General features: G+C 44.1%; 1 protein-coding gene and 1 pseudogene across 1 annotated transcript in view; both read right to left on the bottom strand.

Annotated features, from left to right (window-relative positions):
• LOC111975565 (KN motif and ankyrin repeat domain-containing protein 3) overlaps nt 1-25,640 on the bottom strand; it is a 381,145-nt gene that overhangs the window by 282,049 nt on the left and 73,456 nt on the right. The gene's annotated exons all lie outside the window — the stretch shown is intronic.
• Nucleotides 14,363-19,255, bottom strand: LOC111975546 (N-acetyllactosaminide beta-1,3-N-acetylglucosaminyltransferase 3 pseudogene; annotated as a pseudogene).

Here is a 25,640-nt window from a genome sequence, read left to right as displayed (position 1 = left end):
GCAGCGTATGTAGAGTTCCACATGTTTAATAAATGAAACTCACAAAAACAATAAAGAGTAACGAAACGTGACACAAACGCAGTGCTCAAAGGCACTACACAAAAACAAGATCCCACAACAAACAGGTGGGAAAAGGCTGCCTAAATATGATCCCCAATCAGAGACAACGATAGACAGCTGCCTCTGATTGGGAACCATACCAAGCCAACCTAGAAATAAAGAAACCAGAATGCCCACCCTAGTCACACCCCAACCTAACCAAAATAGAGAATAAAGGATCTCTAAGGTCAGGGCGTGACAGTACCCCTTCGGTGGCAGCTCTGGTGCGGGGATCGTCGCCGGAGGAACTGGACCGTGGATCGTCGGCGGAGGAACCAGACCGTGGATCGTCGCTGGAGGCTACGGTCCGTGGACGTCGTCGGGAGCTCCGGACCTTGGATCGTCATTGGAGGCTCCGGATTGGGAACCCTCGCTGGAGACTCCGGGCCATGGATCCGTCGCTGGAGACTCCGGGCCATGGATCCGTCGCTGGTGGCTACGGGCCATGGATCCGTCGCTGGTGGCTCCGGGCCATGGATCCGTCGCTGGTGGCTCCGGACTGGGAACCATCGCTGGAGGCTCCGGACTGCAGACCGTCACTGGAGGCCTGGTGCGTGGAGCCGGCACAGGATGCACAGGAGGCCTGGAGCGTGGAGCCGGCACAGGACGTACCGGGCTGGGGAGCCGGCACTGGAGGCCTGGTGTGTAGAGCCGGCACAGGACGTACCGGGATGAGGAGACGCACAGGAGGCCGGGTGCGTGGAACCGGCACAGGACGTACTGGGCTGTGGAGGCGCACTGGAAACACGGTGCGTAGAACCGGCACAGGACGTACTGGGCCGTGGAGGCGCACTGGAGGTCCGGAGCGTAGAGCTGGCACAACGTGTCCTGGACAGATGACAACCTTCGCACGGCAAGTGCGGGGAGCTGGCACAGGACGCACCGGGCTGTGGAGGCGTATTGGAGACACGGTGCGTAGAACCGGCACACATTGTACCGGAACGATAACACGCTCCTCAAAGCGAGTGCGGAGAGCTGGCACAGGACGTACTGGGCTGTGGAGGCGCACTGGAGACCTGGTGCGTGGAGCCGGCACAGATGGTACCGGACAGATGACACGCTCCTCAGGTAGAATACGGGGGGCTGACACAGGTGGCATCGGACGGCTAACACGCTCCTCAGGGCGACTGTCTTGCCTCTCCAGCCAAACCAACAGCTCTTCCGCTTCACTCTCTTCACATTTTGCCAACCACTCCTTGAAGGTCTCTATCTCACCCCTCCGTTCACTCTCTCTCAATCTATCCATCGCTTCCTCCATGGTCTCTGACTCACCCCTCAGCGTCGCCGACCACCCCATGTGCCCCCCCCCCAAAAAAATAATTGAGGCTGCTTCTTCGAAACCCCGGTGTCGTCGCTGTCCCTCCTTCGCTGCTTCCGCCTGCTTCCATGGCAGGCTTTTGTCTCCTGCCATTATTTTGTCCCAAGTCCAGGATGTCCTCCACTCCTGGCTTTCCTCCCAGGCCCAGGATCACTGCTCCTCCTGGGCACGCTGCTTGGTCCGTGGGTGGTGGGATCTTCTGTCACGATCGTTGGAATAAATGGACCAAGGCGCAGCGTGCGTAGAGTTCCACATGTTTAATAAATGAAACTRACAAAAACAATAAAGCGTAACGAAACGTGAAGCAAACGCAGTGCTCAAAGGCACTACACAAAAACAAGACCCCACAACAAACAGGTGGGAAAAGGCTGCCTAAATATGATCCCCAATCAGAGACAACGATAGACAGCTGCCTCTGATTGGGAACCATACCAAGCCAACCTAGAAATAAAGAAACTAGAATGCTCACCCTAGTCACACCCCGACCTAACCAAGATAGAGAATAAAGGATCTCTAAGGTCAGGGCGTGACACATTGTTTCTTCCCCGCCACTCGTTCCTTCCAATCTTCTCACCCCCTCCAGATAAGAGACACGCTGAACACTCCTTACCCTTGCCACCTCATTCTCCTTCACCCTAACAGAGCACTCCAGGAATTCAGGTGCATGTTCACCTCCACAGTTGCATAATTTCACTTCATCTGGCATATGATACTCTTCCCTTCTGCACACACTTGACACATGACCAAATCTTTTACATTTATGATACTGAAGGGGCTTATGCACAAAAAGCATGAATCCTAGCTTATGCACAAAATCATGAATCCTAACTTTATATGAGAAGGGAGAGACTCTTCATCAAAGAACAGTAGCATGGATGAAGTTAATATATTTTCTCCATCCACCATACAGGTCAGTCAACGTGCACCAACCACTCCATCGGTGTCTTCGGTAATATCCTCTGCCTTTATTTCTTGCGCCACCCCAGAAATAATCCCCTTGATAGTTGCCCGGCTACGAAAATCTATACAGGAAACCTTCCACTCTGATATATTTTGGAGTCTTAAAACACACTTATTCTGCTCGGCAGACACACAAAAAATCTAAATAAGATCACTTCTTGTGACTCTCGCCGACTTCACACTTTCCTCCAAAACACTCCAGATTTTCCTCGAGACGTTAAACGAATTTCCCAAGAAGCATTGATCCAAAACCCTCACCCCAACTAAAAACAAGTCTAGTGGTTTCCTATTTCCCACCACAGCTTTCCTTCTCGTTTCCCCTTTTCTTCGCCACTGTAACCCACTCATTCTCACTTTCTGTACTATTAGCTTCACCCGTCTCACTGGCAGTTTCAAACAAAACCTCAGTTTCCACCATCTTCTCCACAATCAAATTCCTCAGCGATGATGTACTGAACAAAATGGCTCGTTTAAGTGACGTTACAAACTAACCCAATCAATTTGACTGACATTTCTTTATTGAAACTTTGATCATATGTCATTTCTGGCTATATGTATTTAATAATATATATTTTTTTTAATACAGTATTATTTTGTTATGGGTTCTAAGACTAGTTTTGACATTTTTAAACCTAAGGGACTTTTCCCACCAGTTTCCCACAATAAATAACATTTATTGTCAACATACAAACAGGAACACTAGCTTACTCACTACACAGATATTTAGAAAATTAACATCATAGTGCCCTCCAAGCTCATCACTAAACTCAGGGCCCTGGGTCTGAACCCCTCCCTGTGCAACTGGGTCCTGGACTCCACAGGGGTGCGTGCTCAGCCCCCTACTGTACTTTGTTCACCCATGACTGCGTGGCCTCGCATGTCTCCAACTCAATCATCAAGTTTGCTGACGACACAACAATGGTAGGCCTAATTACCAAAAATGACGAGACAGCCAACAGGGAGGAGGTGAGAGCCTTGGAACAGTAGTGCCAGGAAAATAACCTCTCCCGCAACGTCAACAAAACAAAGGAGCTGATCGTGGACTACAGGAGACAGCAGAGAGAGCACGCCCCCATCCACATCGCCGGGGCCACAGTAAAGGCCACAACTTCAAGTTCTTCAGGCCTGCACATCTTTGACGACCTGAAGTGGTCCCTTTACACAGACAGTGCAGTGAAGATGGCACAACAGCGCCTCTTCAACCTTAGGAGGCTGAAGAGTTTCAGCTTAGCCCATAAGACCCTCACAAACTTTTACAGATGCACCATTGAGAGCATCCTGTTGGGCTATATCAACACCTGGTACAGCAATTGCAATGTCCACAAACACAGGGCTCTCCAGAGGGTGGTGCGGAAAGCCCAACGCATCACATGGGGAACACTGCCTGCCGTCCTTGACATCTACAGAACCCGGTGTCACAGGAAGGCCAAGAAGATCATCACTCAAGCCACGGCCTGAGTACAGGTTTTTTATTTTTTAAACCTTTATTTAACTAGGCAAGTCAGTTAAGAACAAATTCTTATTTACAATTACAGCCTACCCCGGCCAAACCCTAACCCGGACGACGCTGGGCCAATTGTGCACCGCCCTATAGGACTACCAATCACGACCAGTTGTGATACAGCCTGGAATTGAACCAGGGTCTGTAGTGACGCCTCTAGCACTGAGATGCAGTGCCTTAGACCGCTGCACCACTCGGGTTCAAAGTTGGGACCAAGAGACTGATAAACAGCTTCTATCTCTAGGCCATTATACTTTTAAACAGTCACCACTAGCTGGCCTCTGCCCAGTACCCTGCCCTGAACCTTAGTCACTGTTACTAGCTGGCTACCACCCGGTACGCTACCCTGCATCTTAGAGACTGCTGCCCTATGTACAGTACATAATCATTGAACACTGGTCACTTTAGTAATGTTTACACACTGTTTTATCCACTTTATATGTATATACTGTATTATAGTTATGCTCATCCTATATAACTACTGCTGTACACACCTTTTCTATTCATATACTGTCCATATTGTCTATACACTATTATTCAGTACATTCGGAAAGTATTCAGACCCCTTGACTTTTTCCACATTTTGTTATGTTGCAGCCTTATTCTAAAATGTATTTAAAAAATCATTTTCAATCATTTTCAATTGATTGGACATGATTTGGAAACACACAGTCCTGTCTATATAAGGTCCCACAGTTGACAGTGCATGTCAGAGAAAAAACCAAGCCATGAGGTCAAAGGAATTAGAGTCCGTAGAGCGCTGAGACAGGATTGTGTCGAGGCACAGATCTGGGGAAGGCTACCAAAACATTTCTGCAGCATTGAATGTCCCCAAGAACACAGTGGCCTCGGGGGAGAAGGGCCTTGGTCAGGAAGGTGACCAAGAACCCAATGGTCACTCTGACAGAGCTCCAGAGTTCCTCTGTGGAGATGGGAGAATCTTCCAGAAGGACAACCAGCTCTGTAGCACTCCACCAATCATGCCTTTATGGTAGAGTGGCCAGGAAGCCACTCCTCAGTAAAAGGCACATGACAGCGCACTTGGAGTTTGCCAAAAGGCACCTAAAGGACTCTCAGACCATGAGAAACAAGATTCTCTGGTCTGGTGAAACCAAGATTGAACTTGTTGTCCTGAATGCCAAGCGTCACGTCTGGAGGAAACTGGCACCATCCCTACGGCGAAGCATGGTGGTGGCAGCATCCCTACAGTGAAGCATGGTGGTGGCAGCATCATGCTGGGGGGATATGTTTCAGTTGCAGCATGTTCTTGTTCACTATATGGAACTCTGACAGTTCAGGCTTCTCAGGTAAGTATTAGGGGAAAATGTGGCATCTGTAACTCCTGTTTGGAGCCGTTGGAACCTGTGTGTGCTTGGGCTGCCTTGGGCTTCCTAATTTGTCACCCTCTGAGCCGGCTTGCAGCGTGAATGTATGGTCCCATAGTATGTTATACCAAGTGACCAACTGAAAGGGAATGAACAGTTATGAATATTACTTCTGTTACCTGAAGGAGGGAACGAGGCATAACATATTTGGCCCCGCGCCGTCAGGGAGTTTAGGCTCGCTGAAGAGCAGAACTGAATTGAGGAAATGGATGTGAACCCGGTATTATAGCCTGGAAGGAATGGCTTCCGGGGGCAGGCTCAGTATCAGTATCCACTGGGCCGTTGAGTGTGATTTCAGTTTGCTTCAGGTGACTAGGATTGGTCGTTGACTTACCATAGTATGTTCTACTTCGTTCCCTCCTTCATGTTAAGTGTGCAACCAGTGGGGAAAAAAACTCTAGACCACCTTTATTCCACACACAGAGACGCGTACAAAGCTTTCCCTCGCCCTCCATTTGGCAAATCTGACCATAATTATATCCTCCTGGTTCCTGCTTACAAGAAAAAACTAAAGCAGGAAGCACCAGTGACTCGGTCAATTAAAAAGTGGTCGGATGAATCAGATGCTAAGCTACAGGACTGTTTTGCTAGCACAGACTGGAATATGTCCCGGGATTCTTCCAATGGCATTGAGGAGTACACCACATCAGTCATTGGCTTCATCAATAAGTGCATCGATGACGTCGTCCCCACAGTGACCGTACGTACATACTCCAACCAGAAGCCATGGATTACAGGCAACATCCACACTGAGCTAAAGGCTAGAGCTTGCGCTTTCAAGCAGCGGGACTCTAACCCGGAAGCTTACAAGAAATCCCGCTATGCCATCCGATGAACCAACAAACAGGCAAAGCTTCAATACAGGACTAAGATCGAATTGTACTACACCGGCTCTGACGCTCGTCGGATGTGGCAGGGCTTGCAAACCATTACAGACTACAAAGGGAAGCACAGCCGAGAGCTGCCCAGTGACACGAGCCTACCAGATGAGCTAAACTACCTCTATGCTCGCTTCGAGGCAAATAACACTGAAACATGTATGAGAGCACCAGCTGTACCGGACGACTGTGTGATCACGCTCTCCGCAGCTGATATGAGTAAGACCTTTAAACAGGTCAACATTCACAAGGCCGCAGGGCCAGACAGATTACCAGGACGTGTACTACGAGCATGCGCTGGCCAACTGGCAAGTGTCTTCATTGACATTTTCAACCTCTCCCTGTCCGAGTCTGTAATACCTACATGTTCTAAGCAGACCAACATAGTCCCTGTGCCCAAAAACACAAAGGTAACATGCCTAAATGACTACCGACCCGTAGCACTCACGTCTGTAGCCATGAAGTGATTTGAAAAACTGGTCATGGCTCACATCAACATCATTATTCCAGAAACCCTAGACCCACTCCAATTTGCATACCGCCCTAACAGATCCACAGATGATGCAATCTCTATTGCACTCCACACTGCCCTTTCCCACCTGGACAAAAGGAACACCTATGTGAGAATGCTATTCATTGACTACAGCTCAGTGTTCAACACCATAGCTCATCAATAAGCTAAGGACCCGGAGACTAAACACCTCCCTCTGCAACTGGATCCTGGATTTCCTGACTGGCCACCCCCAGGTGGTAAGGGTAGGTAACAACACATCCGTCACGCTGATCTTTAACACAGAGGCCCCTCAGGGGTGTGTGCTCAGTCCCCTCCTGTACTCCATGTTCACTCATGACAGCACGGCCAGGCACGACTCCAACACCATCATTGAGTTTGCTGATGACACAACAGTGGTAGGTCTGATCACCGACAACAACGAGACAGCCTATAGGGAGGAGGTCAGAGACCTGGCTGTGTGGTGCCAGGACAACAACCTCTCCCTCAACATGATCAAGACAAAGGGGATGATTGTGGACTACAGGAAAAGGAGGACCGAGCACCCCCCCATTCTCATCGACGGGGCTGTAGTGGAGCAGGTTGAGAGCTTCAATTCCTTGGTGTCCACATCACCAACAAACTAACATGGTCCAAGCACACCAAGACAGTTGTGAAGAGGGCATGACAAAACCTTTTCCCCCTCAGAAGACTGAAAAGATTTGGCATGGGTCTTCAGATCTTTAAAAGGTTATACAGCTGCACCATTGAGAGCATCCTGCCTGGTTGCATCACTGCCTGGTATTGCAACTGCTTGGCCTCCGAACGCAAGGCACTACAGAGGGTAGTGCGTACGGCCCAGTACATCACTGAGGCCAAGCTTCCTGCCATCCAGGACCTCTGTACCAGGCGGTGTCAGAGGAAGGCCCTAAACATTGTCAAATACTCCAGACCCTAGAGCAAAACCAATGTTTTCGTGAGAGTCTCACCTTTCCACAGGGGTTTCATATTAGTGCGTAGCCCAAACTGTTCGGACACTACAGACAGAAGTTGGCAGATCGGTTCTACCAACTTCAGATGGGTACCAAGACTCTTGTGGAGGCAAAACGGAGAACACCATAGTAATAGTAATAATAGTTTGTAGACCAAACTGTTCGGACGCTACAGACAATTTTGTGCGAAGACCGATTTTCAGGATGTCTCATGGTCTGACAAACACCGCTCTAACTCTGTCACCTTTCACCGGAGTTGTGGAAGTGCGACATCCACCGATGCGGGGGATCCACTGCAAACAAAAGCTCTCTAGTTTAAATTGACAGATTTTTATAGAGATTTTCTTATTACAGTACCAGTTAAAAGTTTGGACACACCTACTCATTCAAGGGTTTTTCTTTATTTTTACTAATTTCTACATTGTAGAATAATAGTGAAGACATCAAAACCATGAAATAACACATATGGAATCATGTAGTAACCATTTTTGTTTTAAATAAATCTAAATATATTTTAGATTCTTCGAAGTAGCCACCATTTGCCTTGATGACAGCTGTGCACACTCTTGGCAACCCCTCCCCTAATTGGAGTAAACTAATGGAAAGTAACACTTAGGCTTCTCCTTCCAGCTTATACATACTATATATATTTGATGGACGCAGTATATTTTACATTACTTACCTTTTGTTTGTTTTATTTATGTAGTAGAGAGGTGCACAGTTATACCGTCTGTACATTTTGAATAGCTGTTAGGGTTAGGGTTAAAGATCTTCAGGGCTATGTAATACTTGACAGTGTATTTATTTATTTATTCAAAATCAAATCGGAATTCTACCCCAGTGAGGCGATACAACACATTATCACCTTGTGTAGTAACTTTTCAGTGTCACCAAACCAGGATGTGTGCATAAGCTGACACATCTCACTTGAGTTGATTTTTTTTTATATAGGGACAGTGCACATTAATCAACATTTCAGTAAAAGTGCAGGTTTTAGCCAGCCGGCTAATTTTCAACCGCAGTCCCTGGGCAAGTTATTAAAAACAATAAAAATAGACAAACTGTAAAAATACCCACTCCTTTACAGGGTGGTAAATCGTGTAAGGGGAGTGCCAGCGAAAACATTCGCAGCAGCAGAAACCTATGACTCATCAGGAATGACTTGATGGCTGGGTACTCCTTATACTGGAAAATGCCTCTTCCTTGAATATGTCAACATTGCAGCTCCGAGTGGAAGCAGACACTTATGACGTCACCTACAGTGCATGCTGACTTAATTAATCCTTAAAGAAAACGTCCATTTCATCTAGCCAATGACGACATGCTCTGGTATTAAACCAATATTCAAAAGGACATGCTAGAATTTATTTCTAAAACATCCTGGGAATAGGCTATAGAATTCATTTTTTTTTATTTGGATCGATATCCTAGTAGTAAAGCAACACATTATCAATGCTTATTGTGAAATTACTTCGTTTTACTTTGTGCAACTGGCTCAGTGTGATTGTGGTTTTATTAAAACACATGAACATTGCCTTGAAAAGGCTATTTGTCGACAGTAGACCTTCTCTGAATACTTATGTAAATAAGGTATTTCTGTTTTTATTTTTAATATATTTGTATAAAAAAATCATCTAAAAACCTGTTTTCACTTTGTCATTATGGGGTATTGTGTGTAGATTGATGAGGAAAATATGTTATTTAATCCATTTTAGAATAAGCCTGTAATGTAACAAAATGTTGAAAAAGAGAAGGGGTCTGAATACTTTCCGAATGCACTGTATATCAAGTAAATTAAATAAAACGTGTTATTCAATACCAACTGCATAACAGACAAAGTACAAATGTAGGATCTTAATTTAATCACCCTGTTGCAGGAGAACTTTCCTGCAATGCAGGAAATTTGAAACCCCCAAAAAATGTAGGTTTAGAAAGACTTCCCTTACGAAAAATGTAACAACCCCTACAAAAATGGCCATACCTTAAATTACCTCGACACCGGTGCCCCCGCACATTGACTCTGTACCGGTAACCGCTGTATATAGGAAAACCAAAGTCCCAAAGGCTGGGCCTAATATAGTGTATAAGAGGTCATACAATAAGTTTTGTAGTGATTCATATGTTGATGATATAAAGAATGTTTGCTGGTCTGTGGTGTGTAATTAGTAGCAACCAGACGATGCACTTGACACATTTATGAAATTGCTTATTCCAGTTACTAATAAGCAAGCACCCATTAAGAAAATGACTGTAAGAACTGTTAAATCCCCTTGGATTGATGAGGAATTGAAAAATTGTATGGTTGAGAGGGATGAGGCAAAAGGTATAGCAAATAAGTCTGGCAGCCCAACTGATTGGCAAACGTACTGAAAAGGAAGAAATCATGTGACTAAGCTAAATAAAAATAAACTATACTATGAAACAAAGATAAATGATATAAAGAATGATACTAAAAAGCTTTGGAGCACCTTAAATTACATTTTGGGGAAAAAAGCCAACTCGGCTCCATCATTCATTGAATCAGATGGCTCATTTATCACAAAACCCACTGATCTTACCAAATACTTTAATTACTTTTTCATTGGCAAGATAAACAAACTTAGGGATGACATGCCAGCCACAAACACTGACACTACACATCCAAGTATATCTGACCAAATTATGAAAGACAAGAATTGTCTTGAATTACGTAAAGTCAAATGTGGAAGAGGGGTCTGACAATCTGGATGGAAAATTACTGAGGATAATAGCGGACGATATTGCCACTCCTATTTGCCACATCTTCAATTTAAGCAGACTAGAAAGTGTGTGCCCTCAGGCCTGTAGGGAAGCTAAAGTCAACCCAAGAATAGTAAAGCCCCCTTTTCTGGCTCAAATAGCCTGACCAATCAGCCTGTTCCCAACCCTTAGTAAACTTCTAGAAAAAATTGTGTTTGACCAGATACAGTGCTATTTCACAGTAAACAAATTGACAACAGACTTTCAGCACGCACATAGGGAAGGACACTCAACAAGCCCGGCACTTACACAAATGACTAATGATTGGCTGAGAGAAACTGATGATAAAATGATTGTGGGGGCTGTCTTGTTAGACTTCAGTGCAGCTTTTGACATTATCGATCATAGTCTGCTGCTGGAAAAATGGATGTACCCCCTGCTATAATGTGGATAAAGAGTTACCTGTCTAACAGAACACAGAGGGTGTTCTTTAATGGAAGCCTCTCAAACATAATCCAGGCAGAAGCAGGAATTCCCAAGGGTAGTTGTTTAGGCCCCTTGCTTTTTTCAATCTTTACTTAAAGACATGCTATTGGGTTTGAGTAAGGCCAGGGTGTGTATGTGTAACAGTTTTACTTTAGTCTGTCCCCTCGCCCCGACCCGGGCGCGAACCAGGGACCCTCTGCACACATCAACAACAGTCACCCATGAAGCATCGTTACCCATCGCTCCACAAAAGCCGGGGCCCTTGCAGAGCAAGGGGAACCACTACTTCAAGGTCTCAGAACAAGTGATGTCACCGATTGAAAGGCTATTAGCGCGCACCACCGCTAACTAGCTAGCCATTTCACATCCGTTACACTCACCCCCTTTTCGACCTCCTCCTTTCCGCAGCAACCAGTGATCCGGGTCACGGCACCAATGTAACAGTTTTACTTTAGTCCGTCCCCTCGTCCCGACAACCAGGGACCCTCTGCACACATCAACAACAGTCACCCACGAAGCGTCGTTACCCATCGCTCCACAAAAGCCACGAGGGTTCCCCTCTGCAAGGGGAACCACTACTTCAAGGTCTCAGAGCAAGTGACGTCACCAATTGAAAGGCTATTAGCGCGCACCACCGCTAACTAGCTAGCCATTTCACATCCGTTACATATGTATGCAGATGACTCAACACTATACACGTCAGTAACTACAGCGACTGAAATGACTGCAACACTTAACAAAGAGCTGCAGTTATTTTCAGAATGGGTAGCAAGGAATAAGTTAGTCCTAAATATTTCCTAAACTAAAAGCATTGTATTTGAGACAAATCATCTACTAAACCCTAAACCTCAACTACATCTCAAAATGAATAATGTGGAAATTGAGCAAGTTGAGGTGACTAAACTGCTTGGAGTAACCCTGAAATGTAAACTGTCATGGTCAAAACATATTGACACAACAGTAGCTATGATGGGGAAAAGTCTGTCCATAATAAAGCGCTGCTCTACCTTCTTAACAGCACTATCAACAAGGCAGGTCCTACAGGCCCTGGTTTTGTCGCACCTAGACTACTGTTCAGTCGTGTGGTCAGGTGCCACAAAGAGGGACTTGGGAAAATTGCTTGGCTCAGAACAGGGCAGCACGGCTGGCCCTTAAAAGTAAACGGAGAGCTAACATTAATGACATGCATGTCAATCTCTTTTACGGATACAGGTATCCTGTGTGTGTGTATCCTGTGTGTATTTATTTTCTCTCCTTCTCCCCTCACAGGTGACAATCATCATTCGCCAATCAGTCGCTAATCGGAAGAAACCTGCTCCTTTTCCCTTACCCAATCACATTCCCTTTCCCTTGGTTTAAAAACCCTGTCAGTTGTTTTCTCTGGAGCTCGATCTCTTTGTGTTTCAGTCTCTCTGTAGCTCAATATCTCTGTCAATGCCATCTGTCTGTAGCTCTCTTGTTTGGTTTTTGCAACTACATGTCACTTTGTCCCCACCTGTGAGTATTGTTTTGTTATGGTGTTTGAGTGTTTGTTTGATGGTGGGAAAAGGGGGTAACCAGACAGGTCGCCCATGGGCATACACTACCCGTAGGTAAACTTTGTCTAAATACACTAGTTAGAACTGGGCGGACCACCCTCTGTATTTTTGGTTAGTTAGCTGTTGTTGAAGTAGGCTAGTCTAGCTTAGGGGTGTTTTTGAATGCTTATTTCTTTCCTTGGGTCCAGCTCAGCCCAATCTCTCATGGCTCAAAGTGGAAGAGAGATTGACTTCCTCATTACATGTTTTTGTAAGAGGTGTTGACAAGCTGAAAGTACCAAGCTGACTGTTTAAAAAAACTAGCACACAGCTCGGACACCCATGCATATGCCACCAGAGGTCTCTTCACAGTTCCCATGTCCAGAACAGACTATGGAAGGCACACAGTACTACATAAAGCCATGACTACATGGAACTCTATTCCACATCAGGTAACTGATGCCAGCAGTAGAATCAGATTTAAAAAGCAGGTACAAATACACCTTATGGAACAGCGGGACTGTGAAGTAACAAACATATGCACAGACACATGCATACATGATAACATATGCACTATACACACACGTACACATGGATTTTGCGTTGTAGATATGTGGTAGTGGAGTATGGGCCTGCTGCCAAGGCAGCAGCTAATGGGGATCCATAATAAATACAAATACTAAAATGTATACCTGGTGCTAACATGCATCCTTTGTCCTGATCTTGTCCATATTCTGACTGTTCCCAAATGTTTGGACAAGTGTAGATGATTAAAATAGCATTGTGATCTGATCTTCCTGACCCAGGGGCGGACTGCTCTGGCATTTCTAACACAACGGATAATGTTTTTTCCTGGAAGCCCCCACACTGGCCCATTTTTTTCGAGGCCCCCATTATTAGCCAAATAATGACACGTGTGTGTGTGTGTGTGGCCATGGAAAATCAGCTAATTGTATCACAAGTAGCGTTGAAAAATTGCTTAAACTATGATGCATTAATTGAATACCTGTTTCTAATGTTAATTTGTATATGTCCCTAATCCATTAAAATAAACCAATTAGAAAATGAACAAAGGCAAAATATTAAAGTTAGATACATGTTCAGTCGTAACTCACTGGCATTGAATAATTATCGTCCTTTCAAAACAGCATAAATGATGAGATGGAATGATTGTGCTACTTACTGTGCCTTCCTTCTTTTAATCACTGATCTGATTCTGACATGGTCAGATTGCGATAGCAATAAAGTGGAAACCTGGAACCCCCCCCCAAAAAATCCCCTTTATAATAAAGCATTGCATGCATCTATTATTTGCGGGTCCGGGAAAGAATAGGCCTTTATAGAAAATTATTTCATACAATTGTACCTAGTTTTACATGACTGGAGACATTATACAACTCTTTTTAATACCACACAAATGACCGAAATGATAATTAAAAGTGTGTGTGTGTGTGTGTGTGTGTGTGTGTGTGTGTGTGTGTGATTAAGGCAAATAAATCACACACGCAATTTGCAACCAGCCAGATGAAGACGAAACGACAGCACCCTCCTCAGGGGAGAGGTACTCAGTGTGAAGCCAATTAGTACACAGCTGGGCTCACTAATTGCTTTTTTAAATGATTTGTTTTTTTAATAAATAAAAAATAATAATCCTCTATATAGGTGTGCCAGGAGAGGAGCTGGGGGAGGATTGGGAGTAGAGACGGGGACCTGTGAGGACGTCAGTTTTTCCTACCTCGGAGAAAGCATCTGTGACTGGGCACCTTGTCTCTCTGTTAACCAAGACAGGCTTTAGGTAGAGAGTAGCGTTCCTCCTCTAACTGTTATGTGTAGACGATAGTCTAAGACGGGAGAAGCTGTTTATTGTTTTGCTTTCCCTTTAGGTCAACAGCTTAGTTCATGTTTTGTTACGCTGGTGTTTCAGCGTTGGACGTCCCCTGTACTGGAGTTATTTTGTCGGGCGAAAGAAGACCCGTTTAGTAAATGATACAAAAGAAAAGGAAACCACAACCACTGCCTCTGGTCTGTTCATTTTATGTCTCCCACCTGTGTAGGGTGCTTCGGACAATCTGATCTGTTCACAATTGTTATACAAATGGATATAAAATTATATTCTATAAACATTCAGTCAGCATTAGATTCACAGAAAGACAKACAGGTGTTCATCCTCTGATTATTCATTTAAAAATATAAAATGTACAAACAGCAAACAGAGAATGCCTAAAGACAAAGAATGCCCTGTCTAACATATTGTTATTTTGCAGTTTCCTATCTGAGCTTAGCGAGTGGTGGGGTCTTCCTGAGGCACTGTGGTGTACACTAGAGAAATACAGCAGGAATAAAACCTGCTTTGAGAGAGCACACCTCAGTAATTGCTTGGCAAAAAAGATTTGAAAAAGAAATCTGAGCAGGCAACTGCTTTCAAGGGTTATAGTGAACCTTGCAACTTCCCACATTTTAAGTTAGGTTCATGTATTCCATGCCACATAATATATATCTGATGGGGTAGAAATCTGTGTACTAGAATTATTTCCCTGTAATAACAAGGGTCGTAAGCGTCCACTTTTTGGGAGGGGACTTGCAGTCCAGCAGTCCTGATACCAAAATGGGACTCTGGCGTAAGACCAGCCTTTTCCAGACACATTCCCATGTAGACGTCGTCAATTGGCAAAATGGGAATGGTATGGGACATTTTGTAAATTACCATAGCTGTGTATCCAGAGAGCAGGAAGCCCCCTCCACCACAATAAGGGGGATATGAGTCTGACTCTTGAACCTGGACTGGGACATAGTATTTGCTCCCTGACTCTCTAATGGGTCCGACATAGCGGATTAGATAGCCCGCAAAAAGGTGCATGTCAACATCTTTGTTTTTCTGGCTCTGAAGGAAGTCCACCATGTTATCTGTGTTGGCGAAGATATCATCGTCACCGTTGAAGAGAAATCTGGCCTGGCGGCAGTTCTTGTCCATCCACTCTAAGAACACGATTTGCTTCAGGGTGAGGTTGAAGAAGGAGTCGTTGAAGTCCCACTGCAAGATATCATTATGCTCACGATTCTCCAGTCGTAAAAGCTTGTTTAGCGTGTGCTTCTCAAAGCCTGTGCTTGTGGTTCCAGAGAGAAAAATCCTGCGGATCCACACTTCGTTCTGCAGTCTCTCCTTGGCCCAGGTTTTCCGTAGAACCTCACGGCGGTCGTAATTCACAGGTGAGCTTTTTATGACCAGCAGAAGGAAGACATCAGCAGACTTGTGAGGGCCTCCACATTTATCAGGTACGTCCAGCAGCATTGGGAAGTGGCGGCAGTGACGATAGAAYAGGAAGTCTTGGATGTGATCAGGCAGAGAGGAAAACCCTGACACATTGGCGGCAGACTCATTCCGTTGACAATGGCCCCAGGTGAAAACACCTGCGCTCTCACTGGTTGGTTTCTGGGGTCTGTTTTGGTAGGTTGATTCCATTCTGTTTATCTGGACATGGTTAGAGGGTTCATCAAGAGGAATGTCCTCTTTAAAAAAAATGATGACCAAGCACAGAATGCCTATCACAAGTAAAGCTGTCACCTCAGGCAAACGAGAAGACCTTCTCATCCTTGTTGCTCTGTAATGAGGAAAAACAAGACTTGCTTTTAAAATGGGCCACAAATACATCTGTGTTTCCTGTCCCCGTACAAAGAACAACTATTTTAGATGACACAGTCTTAAGCTCTGATTGGTTGACATACTATAAATTGAGAAATTTGGTGACTGAATTTAACAAAAATAAGAAATTATATTACGAAACCAAGATAAATGACATTGGAAAAATGCTTTGGAGTACCATAAATGATATCATGGGCAGAAAACCCAATTAATCTCCATCGTTTATGGGTCATTTATAACAAAACCTTTCGATATTGCTAATAATTTCAATTACTATTTCATTAGTAAAGTGAAAAAAAACCTTTGTTGCAGTTCTATGCCCAAAATATGTCTGCAGAATTGTTTTAAACAACATGCTTCCTACAGTATGACAAACATAAGATGACTGAGACAGTCATTACTGAGGAAAATAGTTTTCAATTTGAAATAAAGAAATTGTAACACGAATGCATAGAAAATTATATTCTATAAACATGCAGTCAGCATTAGATTCACAGAAAGACACACGTGTTCATCCTCTGATTATGAATTTAAAAAGATAACATTTTCAACAAAACATTTACAAAGAACAAACAGAGAATGCCTAAAGACAAAAAATGCCCCGTCTAACAGTTATTTTGCAGTGAACCACAACAGTTTCCTGTCTGAGCTTAGCGGGCAGTGGAGTCTTCCTGAGGCACTGTGGTTTACACTAGATAGTGTTCAGATAAAAGGTCAAAAACAGCAGACAGGCAGTGTAAAGAAAGCGAGAATCAATGACTAAACAAAATGGACATTAATTGCCCTTTTAAAGTATAATAAATAAAAGTGATGCATAGTGCCACGTCTACTCATTTTGGGGGGGGGAATTATAAATCAATAATCAACTATRTACCTCTATGATGTAGAAGAGTACCATTGATTCAAATCATTTCAACCTTTGGACAATTACATCCTTCAGGGGTTAGGCAGGGGTGTGACAATAATGAAATTCCAACTCAAATGAGATCAAGTGTAAAATCAGTATTAGGTAGTTCTTGGCATACGCATTCAATTTTCTCAATTGCATCATAGGACTGCAGTAATGGAAATGCAAGGCAATAGGGTGGCAACTGATCCAATGTTGTCATGTCTGGTGAAAATAAGTGGAACAAGCCAACAGTTCTGGATGTTCATCAAGACATGTTTTGCAAAGTGGATGAGCAATTCCTCAAACTGGAAAAACCATCAAGAAGAATAGATAGCATTAATAAGTAAAGGTTAATGCCATACAACAATTTCAGAAATGTGCTTACAGTTGGGTGTTTATTTGCATAACAAGGCTTTCTTCCTGTTTGAGGCTAGAAAGCAGCTTGTTCAAGACACTTTTCTTTCTGTAATTGATTATGGAGACTTATTGTATCTGCATGCAGCCTCTTCTGTGTTAAAGAGACTGTTTATCATGCATCTCCGCGTTTTTAAAATAAATTGTCAACCACCTTTGCGCCTTGTATCAAATGGTGGTTCATAGAGGACTCATCTTTATATATGTGCTATTATAGTGTCTGTGACAGCATGGGTAGCGCCATTGAGGCTACAACCTATAATCCCCACCCAGTTGACTATATTGACTACTTTAAAATGGCGGAAGCATGGTTTGAAACCCTCAATGGCGCTGCTCATGCTAAAATTTGGCCATTAGAAGCCCCTATCATTCTCTCTGGTTCATCTATAAAGCCCTTCTGGGTAAACTAAACTCCCCCTCTACCTTGGTAGCCTGCTCTCCTTCACCACTAGCAGTTACTAGATGCGGTCTACTAGGTGGTTGCTACATAAAGTCCCCAGGGCCGTTACCAAGTGAGGAAAGACTGCCTTTTCCTATTGTTAACCGGCAATAGCCGACACTCGCATAGCTGACGTTTTGGTGGTGTCGGAGGTGTGTGTAACCGAACTGCGTTGGAGCTGTCGATGAGCAGCTGCTCCTTATCATTGCCACAAAAAGCCACACCCGTCKCACTCACCATAGAAGTTTAGAAAGATAAAGTGTAGGCTATAAATAATGACGGTCAAATTGAAAATCATTAAACGAAATAATTTGGATTTCTATCAGCCTAATCAAGGTGTAGATTACATTATATCTCACATTCAAGTGTTCAAACTTGTAAACAAGGTTGAATGGGATTTCTCTTCATTTGACTGCATGCAGCCAAAGGCAATGTCCGCTTTAGGTATAGACCTAATGCCAGGAGCCGCTTGTGGATTTGACAGCTCTAACGCAGTTCAACCTTAGGGAATCTCGGTTGTTTTGACAGTGCCTAAAAACATGCCACTTCAATACAGRTACGACTTTTTTCTGGTTAATAATGGGGGCCTCAAGGAAAGAAATGGGCCGGTGTGTTAGAAATGCCAGAGCTGATTTATGGTCCCAGTCCGCCGGTTAAACAGCCCTATGTCCACACACCCACTGTTCAAGTGCTTGTATAATTAAAATTAGAAATACATATTAAGCTACTAACCAATGTGATTGTGACAGTGTTCTAGTGTAGGTGAATTTCTTTAATTTATTGACAATAAGAGGAAAGGGGTGTTCCCCGGTCAATAGTGTGCTAACTGAAACCGTCTGCCCGTTTTATAACCAGCACCACAGCCTGTGGTAATTGGCTATTACACTTTTTTTTATCCAACTGTGAATTTATAGGCTAACAATTTCTTATAATAACCACATTTGCCTCTGTCACAGCAATTAAAGCAAATATCCTCTATACTAGTAGGTATTTCGCTGTAAGACTTAGCCTACAATTGATAGTGGCTCATGCCTATAGTTCCTACATTTCTTTTCTCTCTGGGTAGCTTAGCCTACGGATCTGCACGACTTTATTATAATTGTATTGGAACGTCCAAAAGCAGTTTATTTGTTTATTCGTATGAATAAAATGTATCTGTCATTACTTTTTAGTGATTATATTCGTATAAGTTATGCCAACAAACAAACCAATATAGTAGCCTATATGTATTTGTAGTATGGAGAACTTATACAACTAATTCATTGCCATAGAAAAACATATCTGCATATGTACAATGCACTTGTTTCTTACCTTTTCCCCCTTCCGACAGAACGTCTGGTGTTGACTTGGCTCACTCTGAAAAGTAGAAATACACTTACTCCTTAGCGCTGGGCGTTATTCACCAGGGGCAACGTTCAGTAAGAACACATTCTAGAATGTTGCAGATAGAAATACCACAAACAGAGCCGATGTGATAACTTATTCTGCATGTCAGTGATGCATGTTTGTTCTATATAGCGTTCCAAAACGTTGCATCCTTCTGAACACGAACCTATTACATTTAATGTTCCTGAATTTGCGCCTTGCGTCACCCCAACCCTTCCACGAATCACAGGCTAAGATAAATGTAATGTATTCATTAAAGGGGCAATATGCATTGGTACATTTAATTTTTTTAAACTTTTAAATTAATGATACTGTATCACCAGGGGCGAAAATCTGATATCAACCTTGGAGGGGWCAATTACATGACATTTTCTCAAGAGCAATTCCTGAGGGGGACACCAAAAGTAGTGCTGTAACACATAGCCTACGTTGTAATATGTTAAATGTATATTGAGGAACCATAATTCCTACAACTGAATAATTGTAGTTACAGTAGTTAACTGAAGGGTTTTCCCAACTTGTTCAAATGTTTAAATCATTATAATACTACTACTAATAATAGTTATAGCAGTGCTCCTTACTAGTCCAGTATGTATGCAGGTATTCATACTTACAACCAGCAATATCAAGAAAGGCCAGTAGGTAGCAATGGTACTGTACACTGTATGGGTGCAGTTTTCATAAATACAATGAACATGGTGTGATCTCATCTAAAAGAGTCTCCATTGAGAACCATCACAAAGTTGGTCTCCGTATTGAATTGATCTTTTAATTTTACTTTTTCTGGTACATTTATATAGTCATTAAATGTGCCACTGGCCTGAGTCTACTACAATATCTTTACAAGAACAAAAAGCTTAAAATAAGTACAGTTCTAAAAGCAAAATAACTACTTTAATGAAAAACCCAAATAAATCAAACAAAATATCCTTCAGTCAGTGTCTCAACTCTTCAAACAGCAGCTATGGACAAGTATGTCGKACAAAGTATGCAATTTTAAATAAAATAACATGAAATAAATCATTTGTAAGTGTACTGTCATGTACTAAAAACTACTAAACAAAATAACAAATATCAATTACACCAGGGGTTCTCAAACAGGGGTTCATGGACTAATGGCAAGGTGTCCGTGAAATAAAAAAGTGTAATGAATATAGTCAGTACCACAAGGTTTCCAGTAAGTTTACATATATTATAGAGTGGAGGTCCCTGAGGACCGCTCAAAACCTTGCCTGCCTTGCCTCAAAATATGCAGAGGTTCCAGTACCCCAAAAAGTTGAGAACCACTGCTATACACACTACTGAACAAAATAACCGAACACATGTTTGCGGGTTTCAATGGATCCAACAAATTGCTGGCCGATATTTTCCCTCGAGACTGTCCAGCCTGTCTTTATGTACATTACAGACATTACAGCTGTTCAGTCTCTCTTGGCCCATGCTAGCCCGTAGCCAAGTCTTCAACCTGCGGAGTGCACTGAAACTCCTCTCAGCCTCACATGAAGACACTGGCACCACAAACAAAATTCTGATCAGCACCTCAACTTGGTCAAACAACCCCCGCACCTCCACTGGAAGCCTCCTGAGGACCTCTGCTGCCTCTCCACTGCTGCTACAGGGGTATTTGTTGTGAAAGAGAGGGATCTGCACTGAAAGAGAATCTATGTTCAGCTCAGGGTACTGATCTAGAGACTCATCCAACTCCCCCGTGAGAAGCGCTCTTTCCAACTTTTGCAGGATGTTTAGACCGTCCTGGTCAAAACGGTCGCCAAACTGAAKCTCCACACCATCCAACACTTAAAAAKATTCTGCCCTARAGTGATCCACTGCTTTGKCAGSAAATCGRCTTGAGTGRGTCTCAATGGATTCAATAGAGTCAATCAATGTTGCTTTCTCATACAGTGCAAGGTAGCTTTCGTCATTTCTCGTGCCCCTAAAAGATGACCGCACACACTCGACTGCAGCCTGCATACCAGAGACAGTCTGAGTTTTCTTCTGCAGTGAAATGTTTAGACATTCAAGCTCTCCAAGAACAGCAGAGGCAAGTGTGAGGCCCAACACAGTCTTGCCTTTGCTGAAGTGCTCGAATAAGCCACTGGCAGTTGAAGCTGTCTTGGATGCAGATTTTGCCATCTCCTCTAGGCTGCTTAGTACCCGCTCATACTGCCCTAGCACAGCTCTAATAGCAGTATTCCGCACAGTCCACCTAGTTGGACAGAGGGGTTTCAGGGTGGGCAGATTTGTTTCTTTGGACGTGGCAATTGATTCAAACATGCTCTTAAACTTTCCTGACTGGCCATAGAGGACACCTAACTGATGGACCCAAGAAAGGGAATCCCGGATCAGTGGGGAGGCTGAGCAGCCAGCCTGTGTAATCAGATTTACACAGTSTGCTCCACAATGGACATAGAGGGCTAATGGGTGCTGCCTCCTCACAATTGCCTGTGCACCCGTGTATTTTCCTGCCATGTTTGAGGCACCATCGTAACTCTGCCTACGTAAGCCAGTGTAACGGATGTGAAATGGCTAGCTAGTTAGCGGGTACGCGCTAATAGCATTTCAATCGGTTACGTCACTTGCTCTGAGACTGAAGTAGGGTTTCCCCTTGCTCTGCAAGGGCCGTGGCTTTTGTGGAGCGATGGGTAACGACGCTTCGTGGGTGTCAGTTGTTGATGTGTGCAGAGGGTCCCTGGTTCGCGCCCGTGTCGGGGCGAGGGGACGGTTTAAAGTTAAACTGTTACATTGGTGCCGTGACCCGGATCACTGGTTGCTGCGGAAAAGGAGGAGGTCGAAAGGGGGGTGAGTGTAACGGATGTGAAATGGCTAGCTAGTTAGCGGGTACGCGCTAATAGCGTTTCAATCAGTTACGTCACTTGCTCTGAAACCTAGAAGTAGTGTTGCACCTTGCTCTGCAAGGGCCGTGGCCTTTGTGGAGCGATGGGTAACGATGCTTCGTGGGCGACCGTTGTTGATGTGTGCAGAGGGTCCCTGGTTCGCGCCCGTGTCGGGGCGAGGGGACGGTTTAAAGTTATACTGTTACACCAGACATGGGCAAATTGAGCCTCAACAACACATCAGTTGCCACTTTCGCAATGCCCTCGCCTGTTGTCTCCGACACCCTGTATAGCCCAATAAACTCCTCGTGAGGGACAAGGTTATGGTCAACATAACGCAGAAAGACACTCTCCTGTTCAGCACCAGAGACATCTTGAGTACCATCAACAATTAATGAAAATTGTAGCAAATCGGAAGAGACCTAATCTCAGCTGCAATGCTCGAATGATTGTATTGGCCATGATGTTCAGAATTTCATTCTGTGCTTTGGGCCTCTTGAAACGTCAACACTCTGTTGGCAAGAGTTTGCGGTTCAAAAATTGTGGGTGTGGCTGATATGGTTTTGTGCCATCACTGAGGTAACTGGGACATGCTGTGCCACTGTCCCCTATACTGGTGGCTGCTGGCAACAAGGGTGACACCTGGTCCTGCCGTGGCTGTGACATGTTTCTCTGAAGTCTCTCTCCCTGGCTCTTTCCCTTTCACCACCTCACTGACTCACAGTCTGTCTCTTAGAAAATAAATAAGGTGATTGCTTGTACTCGTAACTACCGGTACCCCAAAACTACACAATTAATCACAACAGCAATACCATTGCCATAAACAAATCTTAGTTTAGTCACATCAGTTTAAGTTGAGAGTGGGGGTATCCATGGCATTTCCAATTATGTCCCTATTTTACAAGTCAAAAAATTGAGAACCTTTCATAATGTTGCCAAACAAAGACTCAACAAACTTACCTGAGACTCCCTGTCTCTGCCAGTCTTGTCCCTGCATATCTGTCCAGCTCTGCTGTCTGTGTGCCATCTGTTGCCTGCTCTGCCTAATGACATCATTGTGAAACCTTTCCATTAGCATTTCACTTCTCTTACTGAACATTTTTCAACTAGTCTTTGAGATATTAAGGCTACTAGAGTTCTTACTTTGCGTTTTTGTGTAATGAAAAATACTCCATGTCCGTCTTTTTTTTACCTACTGGCTGGCTGGCTGGCCGGTCTAAGCTGCACACACACACATTTACACACATATGCTGCAAACCTTTTCTAATTTTAATATAGTTTTGTTTCAATATTGGCTGGCTTCCAACAATAGCTGAATTTGTAAAAGCTAGCGCAGCACCAATTCGTTTCTGTGGTGTTTGCTAATATCTTTGCTACCTGGTTAAATAAAGGTGAAATAAAATAAATGTAAAAACTTTCACTAGCCAGACATTTAGGTTTTGCAACGAGACCATTTAAATATATTTAAGACAATGGTATAAGAGAGTGTAGTTCTGTTCAGTTTGGACTTCAGTTTATCGCTAACCTTATCACAGGGACTTTGAAGCYCTACAGCTGCATGCTGATCTTGGAATAAACTGACGATAGCAAAGATTCCATATTTGACGACGCCACATTAATGGAATAGGTACTAGCTAGCTTGCTAGTTAATGTTTGCTTTAGTTTGCGCGCTAGCTCTGCAAATTCAGCTAGTGTGTGAACCCTGCCAACATTAAAAAAAAAATGCTATGGCGCGATTGACTGGATTAACCTCACTTCAGTTACGTACATTGAGTGCCTTTCGGACAGTAGATACGAGCCCTCTATTACCTTGCCAGCTAAAGAACTGGCAGTGTATCAAACCATCGTGAGGCAAAGGGCGGGGTGGTCGCAATCTTTTGAAACTTAAAAACGCGCTATTAAGTGTCGATAATCAGCACAAGTGCTTTCATTGCGTATTATTAATATTATTGAAATTACATAGTTATGTTTACAGTGATAGATTGGGGGGGACAAATCATATTTTTCCCAGGATGGGGGGGTCGTGTCCCCCCCGTCCCCCCTGGGATTTCCGCCTATGTGTATCACAAGAGGTTGGTGGCACCTTAATTGAGGAGGATGGGCTCGTGGTAATGGCTGGAGTGGAGTAGTGGAATGGTAGAAAATGCATCAAACACATGGTTTCCAAGTGTTTGATGCCATTCCATTTGCTCTGTTCCACCCATTATTAAGAGCCGTCTTCCACTCATCAGCCTCCACTCTACTGTATATACTCATTGATTGGTTGCAACCTGGTCTCAGAGCATTTAGTATTATTAATTTCGGAAATCCGAGACACACCATTTAGTATGATATGTCACGTTATGTTAGGTTACACTATATTAGGCTTCCAATTTAATAGCGGTCGTACAATATAGTACAAATTGTGGGACGTATAGTATCCTACGTCTTGATTGCACATTTGCTCCAGTATGCTTTGACCTGTTTGGTATGATAAATTACCTTACCTTAGATTACATTACATAGGCTATCAATGGAATAGCGGTCCTAAACTCAGCAACAACAAAAAACTTCCCTATTTCAGGACCCTGTCTTTCAATGATAATTCGTAAAAATCCAAATAACTTCAAAGATCTTCATTGTAAAGGGTTTAAACATTGTTTCCCTCGTTCAATGAACCATAAACAATTAATGAACATGCACCTGTGGAACGGTCGTTAAGACACTAACAGCTTACAGACGGTAGGCAATTAAGGTCCCAGTTATGAAAACTTAGGACACTAAAGAGGCCTTTCTACTGACTCTGAAAAACACCTAAAGAAAGATGCCCAGGGTCCCTGCTCATCTGCGTGAACATGCCTTAGGCATGCTGCAAGGAGGCATGAGGACTGCAGATGTGGCCAGGGCAACATAAATTGCAATGTCCGTACTGTGAACGCCTAAAGACCAAGCGCTACAGGGAGCAGGACGGACAGCTGACGTCCCCGCAGTGGCAGAACCACGTGTAACAATACTGCCAGGATCCGTACACATCCGAACATCAACCCGCGGTGACAGATACAGATGGCAACAACAACTTCCCGAGTTACACAGGAACGCACAATCCCTCCATCAAGTCGCTGCAGACTGTCCGCAATAGGCTGAGAGAGGCTGGACTGAGGCTTGTAGGCCTGTGTGATGCAGGTCCTGCACCCAGACTCAACGCCACACAACTTCACCTAATGGGCAGAAACCCACGTTCGCTGGACAGAACAGGACTTGGCAAAAAATGCTCTTACTGATGTGATCGGATTTCCGCGTTTATGCATCTGAAGAAAGTGAGCGTTAAATCCGGAGGCCTGTACTCTGCGAGCAGGATCGATTTGGAGGTGGAAAGGTCCGTCATGGTCTGGGGCGGTGTGTCACAGCATCATCGGACTGAAGCTTGTTGTCCTTGCAGGCAATCTCAACTCGTATGCGTTACAGGGAAGACATCCTCTCCCTCAATGTTGACCCTTCCTGCAGGCTCATCCTGACATGACCCTCCTCAGCTGACAAGTCACAGCCATACTGCTTTGTTCTGTGCGTGATTTCCTGCAGGACAGGAATGTCAGTGTTCTGCCATGGCAGCAAAGAGCCCGGATGTCAATCCCATTGAGCACGTCTGGGACCTGTTGGATTGGAGGGTGGGGCTAGGGCCATTCCCCCAGAAATTTCCGGGAACTTTGCAGGTGCT

This window comes from Salvelinus sp. IW2-2015, linkage group LG16 (assembly GCF_002910315.2).
Source record: "Salvelinus sp. IW2-2015 linkage group LG16, ASM291031v2, whole genome shotgun sequence".
NCBI classification, from domain to species: Eukaryota; Metazoa; Chordata; class Actinopteri; order Salmoniformes; family Salmonidae; genus Salvelinus; species Salvelinus sp. IW2-2015.
Note: the sequence above shows the minus strand (reverse complement) of the source record. Positions and strands in the feature narration are given on the sequence as shown.